Source organism: Macrobrachium rosenbergii, chromosome 51 (genome assembly GCF_040412425.1).
Source record: "Macrobrachium rosenbergii isolate ZJJX-2024 chromosome 51, ASM4041242v1, whole genome shotgun sequence".
In the NCBI taxonomy this organism is placed as follows: Eukaryota; Metazoa; Arthropoda; class Malacostraca; order Decapoda; family Palaemonidae; genus Macrobrachium; species Macrobrachium rosenbergii.
In genome coordinates this window covers 17,153,839-17,174,817 of record NC_089791.1, presented here as the reverse complement: position 1 = coordinate 17,174,817, position 20,979 = coordinate 17,153,839, and the positions used below count along the sequence as shown (strand labels likewise).

At 35.7% G+C, this 20,979-nt stretch overlaps 1 long non-coding RNA gene across 1 annotated transcript in view; it reads left to right on the top strand.

Annotated features, from left to right (window-relative positions):
• LOC136833530 (uncharacterized) overlaps positions 1-19,656 on the top strand; it is a 101,572-nt gene extending 81,916 nt beyond the window's left edge. The window contains exon 3 of the long non-coding RNA XR_010851492.1: positions 19,573-19,656. This is a non-coding gene — a long non-coding RNA (uncharacterized lncRNA). The remainder of the gene's footprint in view (positions 1-19,572) is intronic.
• The last annotated feature ends 1,323 nt before the right edge of the window (positions 19,657-20,979 follow it).

The window sequence follows — 20,979 nt, the reverse complement described above, 5'->3', positions numbered from 1 at the left end:
GAACCATTTTAACCAACTTAGTATTCTTAGTTATTGACAACTGGTATTATTGTTATCATTGTTACTAGTTCTCGTTTTAAAAATAGTTTGAATTTCAGTCTGTTGTTTGAACCTGTCTCTATTTAAGAGCGCAGCGTTCAGATAATTTGTGTTTCCCATGATAGACGAAATGCCTTTCATTTGTTTGGATAAACATCGAAATATTCATATTTAACATTGAAGTTGTTACAAGTTTCCAAGAGAATTACGTGTAACTAAGGCTTCTTGTGTCATGTCTTGACCTTTCCGTGCCATGCAAGCATACACATCAGAGAATAAAAACGTAGAAAAGAACGAAATAATTCACTCCGCATCTTCTCTGTTGTATTAATTTATTTGATTTTCTCTTTCTCCCAGTTTGTTTTTCTCGATGATATATATATATATATATATATATATATATATATATATATATATATATATATATATATATATATATATATATATATATATATATATATATATATATATATATATATATATATATATATATATATGTATATATATATATATATATATATGTATATATATATATATATATATATATATATATATATATATATATATATATATATATATAGAAATGTATGTATGTATATATGTATGTATTTGTGTTTTATATATATATATATGTATATATATTATATATATATATATATATATATATATATATATATATATAGATATATATATATATATATATATATATATATATATACATACACACAAACACACACACACACACACACCATAACTAGATTCTCTTATCAGTTCCTACTGCTAAAAAAAGAAAACGAAAGAAGAATTTTGTGTAATGGAGGAAAAAGATATGATATATTTACGATTGTTGAAAGAGGTGAGAAAAAAAATGCTAATGCTAAAAGTAAAATGATTGTGTTAATCACTGTAGGAATGTCAAGCATCTCGAAGACAACAATCGTGGGGAATTAAAGCTGCCGAATGAAATCTGCCGTTCGTCTCTCATTCAGGGCAGCGCAGTGCAATAAGCATCCTTGTCCTCTAAAAACTGGCTGAGCTCGAACAATTCCTTCCTCATTTTTCTTGCCAACTGTTCATTATCCAAGCATTGCATTCCCTCCTTTTATCTTTGCAAACTAAAAATCGGTTTGAAATAAAATTGAAAATCAAATATACATTTTTTGTTTTTGTTTTCATGGGTCATTTGTATAAGTGAGGTTAATAAAATAAAAGTATACGACCTACGTTTTTCTGGGTTTGTAAAGACCAGCGGCTCAGAAATTGTATCTTTATTATTTTACCCCGATGCAATTTTTTCTGATAATGGTGAAATACTCGGAAAACATCCTTGGTGTCGGGTGGCCTAAGGCATCATTGTGTTCGATTTATGGAACCGGAATTGGCTCTGCAGTCCGTAGAAAGAAGATTACCAGCTGATTTACGACCGCCGATGTCTGAGGGCTCTAACAAGCTTGGGGTGCTGTAAGACCTTCGACGGGGGAAGGGGGAACATTCCAGAGGGAGTAGCGTTTCAAGAATTCATTCTGTTGACTGGGCTGGTTACGTAGCGGCACGGGCTCCTACTCTTATGACAGGCCTTAACGAAACATTTTCCTAAGATTCCTGGACAGCAACTTCAAGGAGAGGAAAAGATATATATATTTAAACTCTTTGGCACATGCTGAAACTTACGCGGTCGCCTCTAGAATTTTAAGGAAAAAACAAAACAAAGAATCGAAGAGATTATAAAAAAAGGTACGTTTAAAAATAAATTTTGTGTTGTGAGAATTATTATACGCAAAACTATTATACCACAGCTGTTGCCAAAGAGTCTGATGGTTTAATTACAATGCCCCGTCAACCTACCGTTTAAAAAGCAGTCGCACTGTTGACTAGTAGACTGCTTCGGCAGGATATTATAACCTTGAGAGTCATCCACGGCTGAAAAGATAAGCAGTTCACCAAATTACATAACTGATTTGAAAAACGAAGCATATTTCGATTACTGTCCAGTAATCGAAATATGCTTAATTTTTCATATCAGTTATGTAATTTGGTGGACAGTTATTTGACATTTCTTGAGTAAGCCGTGCATGACTCTCAAGGTTATAATATCGTGCCATGACAGTCTACCAGTCAACAGTGCGACTGCTTTTTAAACGGTAGGTTGACGGGGCATTGTAATGAAACATTCAGACTCTTTGGCAACAGCTGTGGTATAATAGTTTTGTGTATAATAATTCTCACAACACAAAATTTATATTTAAGCGTGCCTTTTTTTATTTTCTCTTCGATTCCTTGTTTTATTTTTCTTTCCTTAAAATTCTAGCATCTACCGCGTAAGTCTCAGCGTGTAGCAATGAGTTTAAATATGTATCTTTCCTCTCCTTGAAGTAGCTGTCCAGGAATCTTACGAAAATCCGCGGTGATTAGGGAAACTTGAAGCTTCTGCCTTGCCTCGGCCTCTCCTAAAGCACTTTCCGAAACACCATAAGCAGTGCGGCCTTAGGATTTTGGAAGTCTAGTAATTGAAATGGGAAAATGTTGTCGGTTGATCGAATAATTAGCGCTGAGTGTGATTTAAGAGATTTACGACGCTGCCCCGATGTTTTTGTTAGGAAAAGGGAGGTTGCACTTTTAAATTGAAAATAAATTTCTCGCAGATGTGGGTTAAGCTTGGTTGTATGCCAAAATCTCTTGCTTTGGTGAACTTCTGACTTTTTTTTTATTATCATTCATGAGTGCGGGAAAATGGAATTTAACTGATTTTGCAAGCTCTAATAAGTGTTACGTATCAGGCTTTCAAGGCATAACATAAGAGAGAGAGAGAGAGAGAGAGAGAGAGAGAGAGAGAGAGAGAGAGAGAGAGAGAGAGAGAAGAGGACTTTTGCTAGTAAACAACAAGGATGACAATAACTTCACCGCTAGAAAAATTATAGAAAGTATAATTACTTTTAGTTTTCTGTAAAAGAAAACTATTATGCCGGCTTTGTTTTTCCGTCCGCACTGAGATCTTAAAAACTACTGAGGCTAGAGATCTGCAAATTGTTATGTAGATCATCCACTCTCCAATCATCAAACATACCAAATTGCAGTCCTCTAGGCTCTGTAGTTCTTATTTTATTTAAGGTTAAAGTTAGCCATAATCGTGCTTCTGGCAACAATAAAGGACAGGCCACCTCCGGGCCGTGGTTAAAGTTTTGTGGGCAACGTCTTATACAGCATTATACGGAGACCACCGAAAGATAGATCTATTTTCGATGGCCTTGATTATACGCAGTAGCGGCTGTACAGAAAACTCGATTGCGCCGAAGAAACTTCGGAACATTTTTTACTTCTTTTATTAGGGTACCGACTGCGCTTGTAAATACTAACTGCTTACATATATCAGTGACCGAGAAGCCTTGCAGGAAATGAAGTAATGAAACTATTCAGTCTGAAATTACCACTTATTTGGAAAAAAAAATATACCATGCGTGGGATAAAGAATGCACTCCAGCTTTTACTGCTTTGCTGATATTCAAGTTTTGTGATGATAAATATGATAGTCATTACTTGCTTTTTTTTTAGATATTAACATTGCATTCACCATAATCATTAATGTAATCAGCGTTGTTGTAATAACCAACACCAGCATCATTATCGTTATACCTCCATACTCGGTAATGAGTTATATTATTATTGCTCGCATTATAACTATTATTATTCTTAATTTTTTCTGTCTCTGACCAGCATTAACTACAACAATTTCGGTGAAGATGAAACACAATGAACTATGATGAGGTACGAAAGATCTAAAATACCATATGTCATTGTAGCATGAGAAAATAATTTGCACGCTTTGAGTCAAGAAAAACTAATGAATTGACTATGGTGAATTATTTTTTGTTAGTATATATGTTGTAAATTCTGCAGAGACCCTGGTTAAAGTTCCCTTACAGAAGAAATAAGTCATAAATATGAGTGGAAAGAGTTACTTCAGCACTTCTAAAATGTAGATAAATTATTATTATTATTATTATTATTATTATTATTACAACTATTTTGCCATTCCCGTGGAAAAGTGATTCCTTCAATTGTATTTTCAGTTATTCTGAGTAACTTAATATTGTTGGCAAGAAATACTTGGATGCAGTCATAATGTAAGTGCTCACTTCATGTGTCAATGAAGCTTTTGGTTTTGAGCCGGACTCTAAAATGTGATTTTCTTCCACTATTTGTTCTTCCCTCGTCTTTTTAGTTTTCTGAAAAGAAAAATACTGTGCCGGCTTTTTCTGTCCGTCCGCACTTTTTTCTGTCCGCACTTTTTCTGTCCGCCCTCAGATCTTAAAAACCACTGAGGCTAGAGGGCTGCAAATTGGTATGTTGATCATCCTTCCTCAAATAATCAAATATACCAAATTGCAGCCCTCTAGCCTCAGTAGTTTTCCTTTTATTTAAGGTTAAAGTTAGCCATAATCGCGCTTCTGGCAGCGATACAGGTCATACAGCATTATACGGAGACTACCAAAAGATAGATCCATTTTCGGTGGCCTTGATTATACGGTGTACAGAAAACTCGATTGCGCCGAAGAAACTTCGGCGCATTTTTTACTTGTTCTTGTACTTCGCTACTATTATGCTGGGTTTCTTGTTAACTCGGAGGGAAGTTTTCTTTGAAATTTCTGAAAAAAAACTTTCTCTGTGAAAGGATTTTCAGCAGAAATTTTGTAAATCCGTGAAAACTTGCTGAGAACTCCGGTTATTATTGCTCACCCTCAATTTTTTTTTTTTTTTTATCTGCTCGGGGTTATCAGACTATCAACATTGCTTTTTAATGGCCTGAAACTATTACGAAGCCAGATGATTATTAAACATTGGTTTTCTTCACTTTTTAATTATTTTTGTTTTAAGATCAAGTTTTTGAGATGCAAGTCTCACTTTGTCTTTACAAACAAAAACATTCACATTTTCGTAGGTACACTGAACAAAACGATAAAGGTTCTTTTTGCTTACCACCTCGTCGAAGGTTTTTTGGCATGTCTATGCTATAAATAGAATTTACCCGTATAGTTGAATTGAATTGAATATAGAATTTAGGCCGAAGGCCAGGCTCTGGGACCTATGAGGTCATTCAGCGCTGAAACGGAAACTGACAGTAAAAGGTATGAAAGCGTAACTGGGGGGAAAACCTCGCAGTTGCACTATGAATCAGTTGTTAGGAGAGGGTGGAAGGTAAGATGGTAGAAAGAATATATGAAAGGAGGTACAGTAAAAGGAACGAAAGGGGTTGCAGCTAGAGGCCGAAGGCGCGCTGCGAAGAACCTTAAGTAATGCCTACAATGCACCGCATGAGGTGCACTGACGGCACTACCTCCCTGCGGGGAATTTACTAGTATAAATTTAGTCTGTAAATTTTCGAATTCTATAGCAAAATAGAGCGTTAACAATCCTCTACTAATGTTTGCAGTGTATCCATTCTTAAACGCCAGGATTTTACCTGGAGGCTCCCTTTTACCTCTCCTTGGCATTACCTTTGCGTAGTTGTCTTTTATTTGTTTCTTGTTCGTGACTGGAATGCTTCCAGACCCAGCTAGGAAAAGAATTTTCCTCGCAAAAGAGGGAGCTGTTGTAGAGATCTTTTCGAGTTTCATAATATCAGCGTTATGATAAAATGAAAGAGAAACACGAGTGAAAATATGTCCTCAGAAGCATCTCTGCCCATGTGACGTTTCATGACCAGGTCTGAGGACCATATTACGTGGTGTAATACGGAGGACGTGACAGATGGCAGCTATTGTGTTCCTGATTTCATTAGTTGGGCAACGGTTGAAGTTGGGGTGAAATGGAAGGCGTGTTAGGATGGTTTATACTCTCGGCAAAGAGAGGCGTCGTCAGACGAATTATCTCGGGCGAAGTGGGTTGGGTTATTTTTTCACTGGAAGTGTAGGAGAGAGAGAGAGAGAGAGAGAGAGAGAGAGAGAGAGAGAGAGAGAGAGAGAGAGAGAGAGAAACTTCTTTAAGGTAGATTTGGTGAAAATGAAGGAGAGGATTTATCGTAAGAGTTGGGTCACAAAAGCTGTAGGTTAGGTCAGAGTGCATTCAAAAACTGATCGGCGAGAAGTAGAATTGTCAAAAGGATTGAAAATTCTTGTTTGCTATCGCATTCTCAGATTTTTTTATGTTCATTATATAAATGAAAATGCTTTCACAATGTAGATAGGAGTAATAACCCTTTCCGTGAATATTAAAAAAAAATTAAGTAATATAAATATAATGACAAGTCATTATCTGGTAAATTGAATCCCTACCATCGAAGTTACAGTGATTTATAATACAAATGCAAGCTTGAGAAAAAGCTAGTTAGTTTCATTGTTTTAATTCTTGGCCATAGTATTTTCCTTTACAATAATAACTCGTCCACATGAAGTAAACAATACTCATGCGTCACTCGATTGTAGATATGCGGTAACTTGCAGCTGAATGGAAAATGACTTTTGGTTTTTAAGTAGCTTCAGCTTCCAGCCAGATGCAAGTGATGAGAGACAGTAAACAAAGCTGAATCCACTTCTACACAAAGGGACGAGTTCATTCAATTCATAATGATTTTTCGAAGCCCTTAACCCCTCCGGAATGAAAGCGCTATTGATGGTGGTTTGTCTCTTTGTTTTACACTGAACGACAAATAGACGAGACAAATAGACGCCAGCAGAAATCAAAGATGAGTCTTACCCGTTCCATATAATGAATAATAGTAGATTAATATCTTAAGTTATAATTAAAAGCTTTTTTGCACAGTCGGAAGATGTTTAGGGGTGTGGATAAATATTTCGTATACAAGACGGTCAAGCGATGAAAGATTCTAAGTACGAGAGATGGAGATAGAGTGAGAAAGACGAATTAAAGTTTTAGATAATGACCTAAGAAGTCATTATCGCTAGTTTCATATCGTTTTCATTCTAAATACTTAACTACTGTAAACATTTCATTACGGTTACAAACAACAGCGATTTCAGGTTTAAGGTTACATATGTAGTAATGTTTTCTGAAGCCACGTGTGCGAAGTTCGAAAGATTTGCCGACCTTTTGGGTGCGCAAAATGTTACATGTAACTTTTTTCCTAATTAGGCCGTTAATCTTTGTGCTTGAATTTTAACTGCTGCGGTAATTAGTTGCAAGCAAAATTTTTCATACATTTCTAAAGGCTTGACAGGCGTGTAATTATTCTTTAACGTATGACCCTATATTTATTAATTATACATTTAGAGATGCTCATAAATTTCTAGTTGTATTACATAATTCACGTTCAGTTCAAGGTACACGTGCAAGGTATTTTGTTCTCTTTGCACAAAACATTTTCTACCAAATGCCGCCCAGTGGTACAGCTTTATGAATATCATTTTTTGGAGGGGTAAAATATGCATATCTCTTAGCTGATCTTTCGTCAATACTTCTCTCATGAGTATTTTGTTGATGTCAGGATAATTCTGATACATCCGTTGGGACAATTGATAACCGGATTTTGTCTGGGTAAACTTTGCACTTTTCAATACTGTACACCAATTGCTTTTGCAAGAGAGGAGAAAAGCAATCAGTGTTAGGCTGGCATGTTGTAATATATATGATGGCATTTGCAACTTTATTAAAAGAGCCAGCCTTGGGCTCGTCTGTTGTAATATTATACATGATGGTTTTGCAACGTTAAAAGAGGAAGGTTAGTCACCGTTGGGATATTCTTTTTTCTTGAAATTATGCCTGATTGCTTTTTTTTTTTTTTTTTTTACTTTTATTGGTAAATTTTAGCAGAGGAGAATAACATTCAATGTTTGGCTGTATATGCAATATCGATGCCTTTGTAACTTTTAATATATATGAGAGGACAGTCAGCGTTTGGTTGTGATTTTAAATTTACATAATTGGTTTTGCAACTCTCAATAGAAGGGAACGGATAGTCAGCGTAAAGTCGTATTTTGTAACTTTAATAGAGGAAAGGCAAAGTGAGTTAACAGAAATGCGTTAACAATTCGTACCTTCTAAAACTGGAAACGGGTCTCTGTCTCATTAATAATTCAAGAGAAGGGAAATGTAAAGTTTGACGAGTGATGGAAGAACGCTGTCTTGGTTGGTAGAAAAGTCGGGGAGGAATAATATTGTCTTAAAATGCATATCATACAGAAGTAGTGAGACAGATGATGTCAAGGGAATGGAGTGTTTGTGAAAGGGTTGCTCCCCTGCTTTTGGATGAAGTGTGTTGTCTGAAGGTAAATAGAATGGTAACTTGAAGAACGTTCAGTATCATTCCAGAAACTAGGACGATACTCATTTGGTATATATAACTTTAACTGCCATTACTATGGAAGAGAGAAAGTTAAAAACTGATTTTTTTGTTTTTTGTTACTTCAAGCTAAATTTTAAACAGGTAAAATAACGAAGAAGAAGAAGAAGAAGAAGAAGAAGAGAAGAAAGAAGAAGAAGAAGAAGAAGAAGAAGAAGAAGGAGGAGGAGGAGGAGGAGGAGGAGAAGAAAAGAAACTCTTGCAAATTACAATGTGGACTGCACAGTATGATAAAAAGATAACTGTCAGCAGAGATGATGTGTGATGACGAAAACCTTGGAGGAGAGAATTGTTTTGAAGGGGATGTAGAATTGTACAGTCTCTCCTCTTCATTTTGTAATTGGTGGCACGTGCTTTCTGTGATAATTCTAAAACCGACCTTCGGTGATAACACATATAGCTTATTAGTCTGCCGGTTCAGTTTCATTGTTTTCTCTCCTAATCTTTATTACTTCTTAACCAGCTTTTTCATCTCTTTCTCAGTTCCTCGTTGGACGATTCGGTAGAGTTGTCGGCTAGCACTGTGCTAGGCCCGAGTTCGAGTCTCCGGCCGGCCAATGAAGAATTAGAGGAATTTATTTCTGGTGATAGAAATTCATTTCTCGGTATAATGTGGTTCGGATTCCACAATAAGCTGTAGGTCCCGTTGCTAGGTAACCAGTTGGTTCTTAGCTACGTAAAATAAGTCTAATCCTTCGGGCCAGCCCTAGGAGAGCTGTTAATCAGCTCGGTGGCCTGGTTAAACTAAGGTATACTTCTTTTTTTTCATCTCTTTCTCAGGCAAATGGTTAAGTTCTATCCCGTCCAAACTTAGACTTTCTGAGCATGATATTCCTTGGTTTGATTGTTTTTTTTTATTATAGACACTGTCTTTGTATTTGTTTCTTGTGATACATTTTCTTAAAATTTGCTTTAACAAGAACGTCAGACCATAACCCACTAACTAATGGTTTTATGTAAAGTCTAATACCTTCTTTATTACTGTGTAAGGATATAATGAAGAAAGATTAAATGTAAATGATATCTTGCAAAACTATCCTTCCAGACAGGTGTAGACCAGCTTATCGAAATTGAAACTTTACCATTTTACTCCCAAGTATATTGTTTTTGATATTGGTGAGATGTAGGGAAAAGATCCATTGTGCCAACTTCTTCAGTGGCATCATTCGGTTTGATATGTGGACCCAAAATTGGTTCTGCTGTCCGTAGAAAAGATTACTAGCTAATATACGACCGCGAATGTCATGGGGCTCTAACAAATGATTGGGATCTTTCAAGGCGTTCATAGAGAGGAAGAGATAGTTCCATTAAGGCTGTCAGTAGCTCGAGAAAGCAGAAGGCTAGGGATATGAAAATATTTGAGGTGTAAGATTTTTGTTATATATATATATATATATATATATATATATATATATATATATATATATATATATATATATATATATATATATATATATTTATATATACACATACTCTATATATATCTATTTATCTATCTATATATATACATACATATATATATATATATATATATATATATATATATATATATATATATATATATATATATATATATATATATATATATATACTATTCCATGTTTGCATGGTGTATATGTATTTATAATTTCACGCAGTAACTTCGTACCTTCTCTGTTTTTTCACACTTGGATACCTTCACGCTACAAAGTCTAAGACCAAATTTACCTTAATCACTGGGTCATAAAGAACCAAATGACGTAACTCTGACACCAGTGGCAGTGGCAGTTTCTTCATTTGTGTCTTTCATATGGATCCTAGGCTTTGTAGTGGCAAGTGTATCCAAAAAACGGGAGGAAAATGGGAAGGGAAGTGATCAATGGGGCTCTTACAAATACCCACACTTATATAATTCAGTTTATACATGTGTGTATGTATGTATGCCTATGTATGTACGTTTATCGTATTGATTGTGCGATGGTTCTTGAAAAGTTTGAGTATTTAAAAAATGCTCTATGTGGCATACATGGACTTAGAAAAGTTTGTGATAGAGGTTATAATAATGCAGTGTGAAGGTTGTTGAGCATTTAAGCTACACACCGTAGAAGATAATTAGTTTCGAGCGAGCGAAATTGTCTATGATGGAGGCGAAGCGTGCATCTGAATATGTAGGTGGTTCTGAATTTTAAATGCCAAGTTGTGGGATTAAAAATGGGTTGTGAACGGAGTGGGAAATGGACAGTATTTGCTGATAACGTACTGATTGGGGAGAGTGAGGAGAAACTGCAGAAACTAGTGGAAAAGTTTAAAAGTGTTCTTTTGAAAAGAAAAGTTACAGTAAACGTGAGTAAGAGTAAAGTTAAGTGGAACCCAATGAGAAGTGGAACACTGGAAGTATTTGATCCGGATAGGTGTTTCGTTGTAAGAATAACAGCTGATGGTAGTCTTCCATTATGTATTTTTTGTCATAATTTTCTTTGTACCGTGAGAGCTTCACAATACTATTTATATGTTGTTTGGAATACTGCTGTTATTTTGTCAGTTATTCTGAACATACTTTTGTGATTAGGATTTATTCCAAACCATAATTAAACATGTACAAATGAATCAGTATTTTCCTGTATTTATGCAAATGATGATCTGATCACAGTTGGCTGGTTATAGCTTAGCTCAGTAGTATATGAATAAGTTTTTAGACTTCGGGAAAATCTTCTTTAGGTAAATTATACAGCACTTTTGTAGGTTTTAGATAGTTTTCTGACACTCATATATGTAAATTTTTAAAACAGTTACTCGCAGTGGCACTTTGTTCCTCTCTCTCTCTCTCTCTCTCTCTCTCTCTCTCTCTCTCTCTCTCTCTCTCTCTCTCTCTCTCTCTCTCTCTCTCTCTCTCTAGATGGAAAGTGTTTCACCCGCTGTCTGCTCTGCCATACGAATGAAAAGTAACTTTAAATAATCCTATGACAATTTCCGCGATCGATTGGCAACACCATTCTGTTTATAAATATATCTGCTCTTCCCTCTGTTGTTATTTCAGGGATCAGGAGGATTTCAGCGGTTGATGATAGGTCCATAAAAGAGCAGACGTAGAATACGATTTTTGACCTAATACAAAATATTTGAGCTCAGAGAGGGAAGTGAGAGAAGGCAAAACGGAAACATGAAAAGTAGATCATGCACACACGTATGTTAGTGGGAGATTATTTTAGTGGCCTTGGATGATATTTAAAAATTATACTTTTTGAATTCGGGAGATAGTCCTGGGTGATAATAGGAAATATAATTGTTTATGTGATCGTCTTTGAAGTAATTTTGTATGACGTTTAGGAATGCAATATTGTTGGGTATATAATGTTTTCTAATGCAGCCGTTGGTCGTATTGATGTCAGTGTTTGGTAGGATTCGGTTTTGTAATGGTGATAGCTAAAATCTGGCTTCGAAATAACCTCATTCTCATTCACTGGAGGTTTGAAGGTTTCTGGAATGATCACGTTAAGTGCATAGATGCCCTTGAGAGTCCAGTGTGCTGAAGGTACTCCTTTTCTTTCATTCACCCTTTATAAAACATTTCGTTTTGACAAGGGTTTAGTTTTGTTTGTTTAAAAAAAATTGAGATTATATAAAAATTTTTCTAATGTTGGGCCTTTCTTAACTGCCAAGAAATAAATAGATTTTGGGAGAGATAGGATTGTAGCGTTTGGAGAGTAGGAACCGTTTGGAAATACCTTGATCGGCCTTAGCCTTAGCGGGCGTGTGCGGCGCACTTTTGTTTCGTAAGTATAATCTAAATGGTCAGATGATACTTCAACAAATGATAAGGTCGCTAAATTTCCAAAATTCCGAGATTATATCTACAGGGAAGTCCATTTGAGCACAAAAATCCTAGTTCGGGCTAGTTAACTTGCATATTTTTGACAGTAAGGAAGACTATTTAAGTAGAATATTGTTAGTGTGTACCGCAAATATTAAGGAAAAAATACACAAAACAAGTAACAACGGCTTGATTTTAAAAATCTGGATAAAATCTAGTTCCATCTATCATAAGCTAAAGTTTCGGAAAGATCGATACAGGCATGTAATTTTTTTAGGTTAGTGTGTATGTTTTTGTATGAGCGTGTCAGCGAGTATGTATTAATAATGCATGTAATCAATGTTACATAGTAGGAAAGTAAAGAAAATCTGCGAAAATTTGGAAACCTTGAGAAATTATGCCTTGCCTCAGTCTCTCCAAAGCACTTCCCAAAAACCCTAAGCCTTTGGATATTAGGAGTCTGGCAGTTTTAATTTGGAAAATATTTTGGTTAATCAAATAATTAGCGCTGAGGGATGATTAAGAAGCTTTACAGTGTTGCTCGGGTGTTCTCGGGAGATGGAAAGAGTTTTAATCGGGATGAAGCCAGTTCATCCACAATTGTTGGAAAATGCTTTTCTTGGATTTAAGCTCCCAGAGCTCTTGTGATTATGATTTTAAAAAAATCTTACATGCATAAGAAAGTGGTATTAAAATACTCAGAATTTCTTATACCTGTTTTCCAATTTACTAAATTAAGAGGAGAGAGTTGGAACGGAGGGTGGGGCCGGATGGTGGTTGGTAGTGCATTCTCAAGAGACGTTTCAGTTTTACTGCCAAATGGAAGTCTTCGGTTAAGAAAAACAGTTAATTTCAACCCACTTGTCATCTGTGGTCACCTTTAAAAGAACCGTAAATTCTGTCATTTATAACTGACAGAAAAGTAATGCACAAGAAATTAAGCTAATGTCCAGGAAGTCTGAAAAAAACCGGTCAGCATTAAACAGCGCTGTATCTTATTACGACCTATTATTATTTTTATCATCATTATCATTATCATCATCATCATCATCTTTATTATTGTCATAGCTACGATAATTTAAAACTTTTATATTATTAGCTGATATTGTTTTTATTATAATGAAATTGACCTCGAAGAAGGTTAACTTTTAATTTAATCTTTTATTAGGCTTGAAGAAAAAGTATACCAAAATATATCGAAATATCCTCGTAAGGTTTTCTGGATGATAAGAGATGCCTTCATCATTTCTGAAATGCGCTTTGGATTTTATTACTTTAAAGGATCCTTCCCTCCCATTTAGAAGTAATTCCTCTGGTTCCGTTTCGCATGTTCTGGGCAACTTTATATTGTTGGCAAGAAAGAATTGGCTGCAATCATATTGTAAGTGTTTAATTTAAATGTAACTGAGGATTTTGGTTTCAAACTGAAACTCTTTCTTTCATTTTATTTATTTTACCTGGTCTTGTATTTATATATCTCATTATTATAATAAATAGTTTAAGAAAGATAAAGGAATTTTGTCGGAAATTTTCCGAAAATGCTTTTCCATGCTGTTAATCTCTTTATATAACTTTCTAACTCTACGGAATCTTTTGCTTAAAGTTACCTTAAGACTTCCGTTGGAAGCCTTGTGCTGGAAGTTAGGATGGAAGCGGATGTGTGATCTTTCTTGTTTTTTTTTTTTTTTTAAGCAGCTGTAAGATAATGCAGAGATACCGTTGGGATTACAATAACGAATGCTTTATTCCTTCTTGAGATTCTGTTCTTTTGACTTAGATTGCTTTGGGCAAGGTGATTCTGTGGTTAATAAATGGTCATGCCCGCAAACATTTTTCTTGTTTGAAAACGTATCTCATAATGTCATCAGATAAGCCTTTTTGGGGATATATTACTTTTTCATTAGTAATAGTTTACGATTGCTTCAGAGTTTCACTTCATGAATTTATACAGGGAAAATATTGTGTTCCACATTCTTGTAAGAATCCCAGATGCGTCCTAAGTAAATTTTGTTCCTATTTTACTTTTTCGGTTAATTACCATCATCTGCTAACTGTTAATCCCAGTCTAAACATCTGGTTTTTAATGACATCAGATATGGCGACGCCAGACATGCACTGGCCGACTCGAATGCTATTTTGTCAAAGATTACGATGTCTTTTGTTTGGAAGTTTCATTTGGAGTTTTCAGAGGCAAATTATATCAAATTTTCAAAAGCTCTTCGAAGAGAACAGCAAAGTCTCATATTTTCCTAACTCAATTGATTTTTATTCTTTTCCATGAAATTTATCAACCGTACAAATTTCATGAGTTTTCTCTCTTTTTTTCAAATAAAATTTTTAAAAGGAAAATTTTGTACTTAACGTTATTAGGTACTATCAAAATCTTTAGAAAAAACTGCTAATGTTTGGAATACATCGGGACATTTATTTATTAAATAAATTTATCATTTTTCGCCGTTACCGATAAGTTTGTTTGTTTCCTTCCCTCGTTTCACGTCAGTGCCGCGAATACTTCCTGTTGTTGCTGAGAGAAACAATTTTCGCTCCAGAAAAGGATAATAAATGTTGGGGGAAACCCGTTTTGAGCTACATAATGCAGCCTTATGATAACAACAAAGAAAGGACACGAGTGCAAATTCGTCTTGGGAGGCATCTGGCCACACGTGACGTTTCATGACCAGGTCTGAGGAGCATATTACGTGTTGTAATGCGGAAGAGGTGACAGATGGCAGTTATTGTGTCCCTGATTTCATTAGTTGAGCAACTGCTAAAGTTGGGGTGAAATGGCAGGCGAGTTGGGATGGGTAATGCTCTCTGCAAAGAGAGGTTTCTTCTTGCGCATCGTCTTGGGCGAAGTTGGTTGTTGGATCATGTCTCTCTCTCTCTCTCTCTCTCTCTCTCTCTCTCTCTCTCTCTCTCTCTCTCTGATACACACACACACACACACACACACACACACACGTACACAAACGTGAAGAATAGAATTTGCCGTGTTTATACATGTCTTACACAGTGCAGGTTGTGCCAGAAATCCTATAGACTATATTGGAGGAAAGATTACGTATTGATTTTTTGTATACAAGCCTGAAATATATATATTTCATTTGTTTTTTGCCACTTCAGTTCTTCAGTTTTTTTTATTCCTACATTAATAAAATTTATTTCTAAAAGCTATTGTTCGTTCCGGTCATTATGTCTTTTCATTATTGTCAATTAGACGCCGAAAGGCATAATGGCTATCTGACTCTCTTTTTCCGTGTTTTGTATTAAAATGATTCATAATGCAATATAAGACTAAATCTTGCAAAGAAAAATTAGTTTCCAACAACCAAAGATAGGACTGTTTTACTTGTATATTTTACTTTTGTTGACTGAAACATATTCCATTGCGTAGCTATGAAAACTAAATTTGTCATTATGGTACAGATATTATGACGCCATTGTTTCCTTTGTCAGATGAATATGTTCGATTTTTATTGCTGAAAACGAAAGAGACATTGCTGTCATGAAAATCAAATGAAATGTAGTTTGTCATGTTACAGAATTACAAAACCTTGTCACAAGAGATGGTACGATCATTATTACCGTAATTAGATCTTAATAAAACCCCGAATACACACACACACACACACACACACATGGGGGTGGAGAGAGAGAGAGAGAGAAAGAGAGAGAGAGAGAGAGAGAGAGAGAGATGGGGTAAACTGCAGCAATAAAAAGGCAATTTAAAGCTTTTGGAATCCTTACAATTTTCTTTATACCCGTTTTGGTTTTAAAGCTCATTAAGAAGTGCGTGATTGGTTAGCAGTCAAATACAGACAGAATATTAGGATCATGGGAAATGATGACTGACAAGACTTCAATTAAACTCCTCAAATAAGCTAAGGCGCTAAGAAAAACAAAGGAGAGAGAAAAGCAAGGGAGAAGAAAGTGGGAATATAAAACAAAGAAATAATATGCATTATCAGTAAAATGCTGGCAATTATGGGTGGGATGGTCAACATAAATGTGACAACCATAAGCTTACTAATCTTCGAAAATATATTTTGCATCGAACCTTGTGAGTATATATATATATATATATATATATATATATATATATATATATATATATATATATATATATATATATATATATATATATATATATATATATTGTGTGTGTGCACTTAAATGAGGTAATGCTGTCAGTGCACCTCATACGGTGCACTGTGGGCATTCTGGGTTCTTTAGCGCGTCCCTTCGGTCCCTAGCTGTAACCCCTTTCATTTATTTTACTGTATCCCTGTTCACATTCTCTTTCATCCTTCTTCCTTTCCACCCTCTCCTAACAATTTTTCATAGTGCAACTGGGAGGTTTAAATCCTGTTACACATTTCAGTACTTTTGACTGTTAATTTCCGTTTCAGCGCCGACTGACCTCATAGGTTCCAGTGCTTGGCCTTTGGCCTAAATCCTATATTCTTTTCTATTCTATGTGTATGTGTTTTATCTTTGTAAAATCTTAATTTCTTTGGAAGAAAAGGCTTGTCAAATACTTTCATACTTTAGGTGTTTGAATGGTACGAGAAGAAAAGGTAAAATAAACTTGTAGGACCTAAGCTGTTTTTTTTCTTGGCTGGTACAGACCAAAGTTTTCGAAATTGCATCTTTATTATTTCCACCCGGGGAAATTTTTCAGGTAATGGTGAAATACACAGAAGGAACCTCGGTGCCAGCTTATTCCAAGGCATCATTGTGTTCGATTTATGGAGCCAGAATTGGCTCTGCAGTCCGTAGAAAGAAGATTACCAGCCGATTTGCGACCGCGGATGTCTTGGGGTCCCTAATAAGCACTGGGACTTTGGAAACTTTCATATAGAGATAGAGATGGTGGGGTATGGGAGGGGAGGTGAGGGGAGGGGAAGGGGACATAACGTTTTAAGAAAACAGGAGAGAGTTAGCTAGAAGGGAGCGTTTCCTTATGTCATGTAATTCCTTGCCTGTTATTATATTATATATGTCATGTATTTATATCTAGTTCGTATTATTTTGGTTTTGTTCATTTACAAGAGAAATCTTTTGTATGTATTGACCTCCAGTTATGCGTCATGACTCGAACGTTGCTGTTCTCGTTTTTTATTACATTTCCAGGATGCAATGTTTTTTTGCTGTTAGTTTCTGTAAAAGAAAACTATTGAGATGGCTATTTTTCTGTCCGTCCGGACTTTTTCTGTCCGCCCTCAGAGCTTAAAAACTACTGAGGCTAGAAGGCTGCAAATTGGTATGTCGATCATCCACCCTCCAATCACCAAACATACCAAATTTCAGTCTTCTAGCCTCAGTAGTTTTTATTTTATTTAAGGTTAAAGTTAGCCATGATCGTGCATCTGTCAACGATATAGGACAGGCCACCACAGGGCCATGGTTAAAGATTCATGGGCCGCGGCTCATTTAGCGTTATACCGAGACCACCGAAACACGGTTCTGTTTTCGGTGGCCTTGATTATACGATGTACAGAAAACTCGATTGCGACAAAGAAACTTCGGCGCATTATTTGCTTGTTTGTGGTATATTTTATTGTGAAAAATCTGCTCTTGATTTTAAGCTCGCTAACGACAAGTGAGTTAGTTAAAATCGTGAGCAATCACCACAGCTCATATCTTTGCCAAGTCACACAAAGCTCCTCGGCGTAAATAGAGATTATAACGCGTTACTCAATTTTCCCCACCTTTCTAAAAACGAGGAGAGGGAGCCAGTGGTGAATAAGCATGATTTTTCCAATATCTACGATAATGTAACACTTCTCTCCCGTTTCAGTGTTCTTTAAAAGAAAACTATTGAGGTGGCTATTTGTCTGTCCGTCCGCACTTTTTCTGTCCGCCCTCAGATCTTAAAAAAAAACTACTGAGGCTAGACGGCTGCAAACTGGTATGTTGATCATCCACCCTCCAATCATCAAACATACCAGATTGCAGCCCTCTAGCCTCAGTAGTTTTTATTTTATTTTAGGTTAAGGTTAGCCATGATCGAGCATCTGGCACCGCTATAGGTGCCAACAACACAGGCCACCACCGGGCTGTGGCTGAAAGTTTTATGGGCTGCAGCTGAGAGTATCATGGACCGTGGCTGTGCGTTTCATACAGCATTATGCACTGTACAGAAAACTCGATTGCGCCTAAGAAACTTCGGCGCATTTTTTTCTTGCTTGTTTTTCATGCACTGTGTTGTGTATGATCAGAGAAATTACACAATTCAAGTGAAAACAGTGATCCGGACACTTGCGCTTAATACTTTTGCATGAAGATCAAACTTATTCACGCAAAGTCTTAGGTCCATTTGTTGCGATTAGTTGTACATATAGAAGCAGCTGGTATAAACATTAAGACCTTGGCCCGGTAACATTTAAAAGAAGCCGTCTCTAAGGATTGAATTTCTCAAAATCCCGTTTACTGTAACGTGGCCATAATGTTTCCAAGACGTTAATCGCTTGTAGGGGGTCACCCCACAGGTATTTACTACAAGATTCGTCAAATCTGTTCGTCCATTTTCGTAATATTTGTTTAACTCCGACGCAACAGAAAAGTCACATCGCTCCAACCTCATTTGCGGAAGTAATCAAGTTTCAGCTTATGGTTTGCGACCATTGAAGGTTTATATCATTAGTTCTCCTGGAGTCGCTCCCTGGGAATCTTAATGTCAGCGAGAATTAGGAAAACTTGGAACCTCTTCTTAGCCGGCCTCCTTTCGGCACTTTGTATTTTACAAGTCTTGGAATTTTATTTGGAAGAATGTTGGTGTATGATCAAATAAATTTTGTCGAGTTATGATAGACATTTCTGCGTTACTTACAATTGTATAGTTTGTTATTTAGAAAAGATAGTTTGAAATTTACAATAATACTTAGCACGTTGTTTTTGGTCAAATTTATCATCAAAATCTCTTGCCGTGGTGTAATTTTTTAGCTTCATAATTTGTACTCTGGTGCATGTAAGTAGATTTCAGGTTCAAGGTATAAGCTATTCACAGAGAGAGAGAGAGAGAGAGAGAGAGAGAGAGAGAGAGAGAGAGAGAGAGAGAGAGAGTGGTTGCCAGCAAAAGCGAAAGGAAGTTTATTGTTTTCTGCTGAAGAGAAAGTAATAAAGTACCAAATTCATTTCGGTCCAATAACGACAAATGTTTTGAGTAATATGAAATAGTATGAGAGGAAATGAAGCTTGCATATACTGAGACAGATAGCTAGTATAGCATAATGAAATGTTGCGATGAAGTGTTAGTAATGAGCACCTATGAGAAATAAATGATTAGTCATGAGTATCTATAAGAAATAAATGATTAGTCATGAGTGCCTATAAGAAATAAATGATTTCTTGCTATGTTTATGCTGTTATCATATGATGACTAATAACAACAGTAATTAGAATATTTAATCTTATTATTATTATTATTAAAACTTTCCTTCATTTCCAGTGCAGAAATGACTCCTTTGGAAGTGTTTGCCTATTCTGCGGGGCCTAATATTGTTGGCAAGAAAGACTTCACTGCAATCATAAGGTCAGTGTTTAATTTATATGTAAATTGGGACTGTGTTTTCACGGCAGATCTCTAAAACTTTGTTTTGCTTAGATTAATTTTTCTTCGTATCTCTTGCTCTTGTACTTTGCTTTTGTTATTATGCTTGGTTCCGTTCATTAGAGAAAAGATTTATTGTAGTATTTTTAGACAGTTCGTTTTCCAATGTATAATATTCTTTTGAATGGCTTTTTGTAACTCCACGAAATTTTTGTTTTTCAGATTTCCGGCTTAATAAATACGTTTACTTAATCAGTTAGCTTAAGCCGTTAGACTGTACGCTAGTATTTGTTAATAAAGCGAATATGTATAATTACCGGTCCTAAACCGTTGGAACCCGATAATGAAGAGGACAAGGCTCTAATCAACCCAGGGATTGCATTAATGAAGGCTTCCTTCCTTCCTGAGATCCCGTTCGTGTTAATCGGTCTTCGCTCTTAGTTGGGTTGATTCGAAGGTTAATATTGAGCTGGCCACCATTAGTGAAGGTAGGGTAGGAATATATATATAGTTAGAAATAGAAATATGTAGATATATATATATATACTCATAGATGTATATATATATATATATATATATATATATATATATATATATATATATATATATATATATATATATATATATATATATATATATATATATATATATATATATATATATATATATATATATATATATATATATTATATATATATGGATATTTCTTTCAACAAAAGCGACCTCACCCGTTTTTACACCTGTATGTAACTGAGAAAGAAATAAAATTTATTTCAATTGTTTTAATTACTAGAACTGTGGGTTTCCACTTATCCCTTCATAAACTCTCCTTCATCCCCAAAATGGCTAAGCCTTAACCCTTCTCACTGTTCAAATGACTGCCTAAGGCCTTGTTTCCAGGTGACCTTCATGCCTTCTTGGCAGCGTCAGACAATGGGCAAAGGAGGAGCCAAAAAAAGAGAAAGTTGGTGCCACCCACCATGGTAAACCCTCCATAAAGTTTAACTGGATGCCATGTGCTTGAGATAGAAAATGTGACGAGGATTGACCTTTTGTGCCATCTACCTGGACTCCCAGGCATAATCACCGAGGTTATTAATAGACAATGCAACAGCAATTGAGAGAGAGAAGTGCTCAGAACTCCACTGAGGACAGATGTCCTTACCCTTGCCTGACCCTTGAACTTTCCACATGTTTGACCCGAGGTTCGAACCAGTATACTTTTGTAGTGGCATCCCTCCCTTAACTCCCTCCTCCATCATCAGCGCCCATCTTGATGAAGGTCATATACTGGAATAAGGTTTC